The following is a 3116-nucleotide window of genomic DNA, read 5'->3' on the forward strand; positions in this document are numbered from 1 at the left end:
AGGCAGAAGCTCTCAGCAAATGCATCAATAACATGCGACAATAACGTGGGGGTCAAAGAACAGTCACGTAAACACAAGGTAGCAAACCAAGGCAGGAACACTTCTTGCCTCCTGTTCCAGCTTTTCTGTTCCAGCACCCATGGCTCACTGTTGTTTCCACACAACAGTGTGCATATGATTCTGTGGGGGAGGTGGGGACCCAACACTATACCAGACAGGGCTCTCCCTGGTGGTGCAGTGGATTAAAGCACAGCACAGCAAGTGAGCCACATCCGCCTCAGTGTGAGTTGGATCCCCAGCCTGGGAGGTGACCCACGTGGCGTGGCAGACCTCTCCTGACCGGCCCACTGCTCCCCTCAGCAGTGTGCTTCATCAATCTGCCTGTTCTGCTCCCCACTCTGCTCCCCACTCTTTGTCTGGTGACACAGAGTGCCACCCCTGCACCTCTGGCCTGTACCTCAGTTCTCTGTGCACAAATAAATAAATCTTTATAACAAAACAAAACTATACCAAACAACAGGTATCACTGGGACATGTGGTTCCCCTTCCTGTAAATATTTAGTTCCTTGTTCCCTATTCTCTGCCTTTCTTCTGATACGCTTGCAGAAGCTCTCTTTGTTGTACTGCACTAAGAGTACTTTATTCTACCTCTGATGATCTAATATATTTGTTGAATGTTACTAAGCTGTCACTGGCCTAAGGTAACACATACCAAAAGTAAGGGTTCAGATTAGAAGAAATGAGCTTTATACCTTAACCCCTCAAGCTGCCTGGCGTAGCCTTCTGTGCAGGCACACCTCCTCACCCAGCTCAGTGTCTCCTCACAGGCTGCATGGTGACACTCGTCTCTGGCCCTCACACTTGTTTAAGAGCTTGGAGACCATCCTCAACTACTTACAGCAAAAGCTACTTTTCTTTCTTGAGAGTCTTGGGAAACTCCACACTAGTTTTGGGGCGAGAGCAGAGAACAAGTATGCATGTGTGGCTCATGTAAGCACCCCCTCCTGTAAGTGCTAGGTCTTCACTGCCCTCCTGCTTAAAATTCAGGGGTGCTAGCAGTTATATATCAAGGCCCAACGGTAATGTTTTTTTTGTTTGCTGTGGATACCACGCCGACGTTCGGATATATTCAGAGACACCTCCACAAAAATCAGCCAGGGTGGACCCATTTAAATAGAGGGAAAGAAAGTGACCTCACATGTTTTGAGCATTTACTTGAATCTCAACAATGATCAAACCCGGAGACAAGGCGTCGTAGCTCCATTTTTTGTACGGAGAAATTGATGTGGAGATAAGTTACCTGAAGAGCAAGCTCACTTTCATTTGCTAGTTTATGATAGGCCTGGGGTCCAAAAGTGCATTTGTCTACTATTGAGCTTGTGTGTGTGTCTGTGTGTATGTTTCGGATTCTGAAACCATGTTTAATATAGTTATTTTGTCTTTGTCCTAGTTGGAAAGAAGTAGCAAGAGAGGCAGTCAGAATCAAAGGCAAGCTGAAGTCCATTAACCCATGCTTTTGGTGATACACTTCTTTTACAGAAAGTCACAAGACATATCATATGAAAGGTACAAATGTATTTTGCTACAACTATCAAAAGCGAGCAGGTCGATCTAAGATGGTGGCGGTGAAACCGGAAAGCACCGTGACTCCTAATCCCCCACCCACAGAAGAAGGAAAAAACCAGAATCTAATCAGGAGGTTGCTAATCCAGAACAGTACATAAGACATCCTTTAATGAATAGATGAGCACTGTGGTTTTTAAGAATGATAAAAGCAAAACTTGGCAAGCAAACCATCTACTGTTCTATAAGTTTGATACTGTTCAAAACTTCCAGAATCTGTATAACCATATCAAGTTGTCCAGTAATGTAATGCCTGGCTGCTACTATTCGTTTTATAAGGATAATGTTGTGTCTATATGAGAAGATAAAAAAACAAACAAGGAGGGCAATGGGTAATTACACTGAACAAACAGCAGAAAGGAAGTGACCTCAACTGCTTTTGGCCAGAGACAAATAATGTCTACACTGATGTCTACAGTGGTGGTATGTGTGGAGCGGATGTTAATATTAGAGCTAAAGGGGATACCAGTGTGTAGACTACTGAATGTGGAAACAGGGAGGCTGTCACGCTCATAGGGAGGGTATACAAAGAAAGGTTAGGACTTCTCCTGAGACAGTGAATGGCTCTCCGTCTCATGCAGCCGCAGCTGTGTGACTGAGATGGCTCTCCCACTACCAAGAGGTTTGTTGTTTAAGATCACACTTGAGTTTTCTCATAGGAGGCTGAGTCAAGAAATGCACATTGGGTGCTGAATCAAAGCATCTGCAAAAGCAGAGTGGACTGCATTTACATTTGATTTCCATCAAAATGTTATATATGTGTGTGTGTATTTGGCTAGGTTGTCCACTATCCCAATCAAGAAATTACAGTATACAAGGCCCCCTGAATCCATAAATGTGTTCCTGGCCCACTCAGTCAAAGCTTAGTGGAACTATCATTGCAAACACATTTTTGCCCATTCACAATATTAAAAAGGAACTTGCACTTCTACGCCATACAGGGAAAAAATTCTATTTAAGGCTCACTGTGTGTGGAAGCATATTTTGCTGTTTTGAAAAAAATTTGTTCATACAGGTTTAGGCAATTTTTTTTTAAGATTTATTTATTTATTCATACAGAACTGGGGTACAGGCCAGAGATGCGGAGGGTGAGAGGCTTCACCAGAGACAGAGTGGGGAGCAGAACAGGCATGTTGATGAAGTACACTGCTGAGGGGAGCAGCGGGCGGGTCAGGAGAGGTCTGCCACGCCATGTGGTCACCTCTGGGGCAGGCGGGGATCGAACTCATGTGAAAGTGGCTTAAGCTTCTTAGTGCGGTGCTTTAACCCGCTGCGCCACCAGGGAGGGCCTGGTTTAGGCAATTTTTAAAGCAATTTTCTGTATTTCTTTTTGGTAGCATTGTCTTGCTTACTCTTGTTGATGGCTACTAGCTTTGTTTCCCTACATGATAACATTAGGGATACTGATTTTAATCATTTGTTTTGCTTTTTTTCTCAATGTAACATTGAAGGACCCAGGAACATGACAAAAGTGAAATAAACATTCATTTTGT

General features: G+C 43.9%; 1 pseudogene; it reads left to right on the forward strand.

Moving 5' to 3' along the window:
* Window positions 1-1616: 1616 nt before the first annotated feature.
* On the forward strand, window positions 1617-2183 carry LOC101625169 (annotated as a pseudogene).
* The last annotated feature ends 933 nt before the right edge of the window (window positions 2184-3116 follow it).

This window comes from Condylura cristata, unplaced genomic scaffold (assembly GCF_000260355.1).
Source record: "Condylura cristata isolate star-nosed mole 26May11 unplaced genomic scaffold, ConCri1.0 scaffold00010, whole genome shotgun sequence".
Classification (NCBI taxonomy): domain Eukaryota; kingdom Metazoa; phylum Chordata; class Mammalia; order Eulipotyphla; family Talpidae; genus Condylura; species Condylura cristata.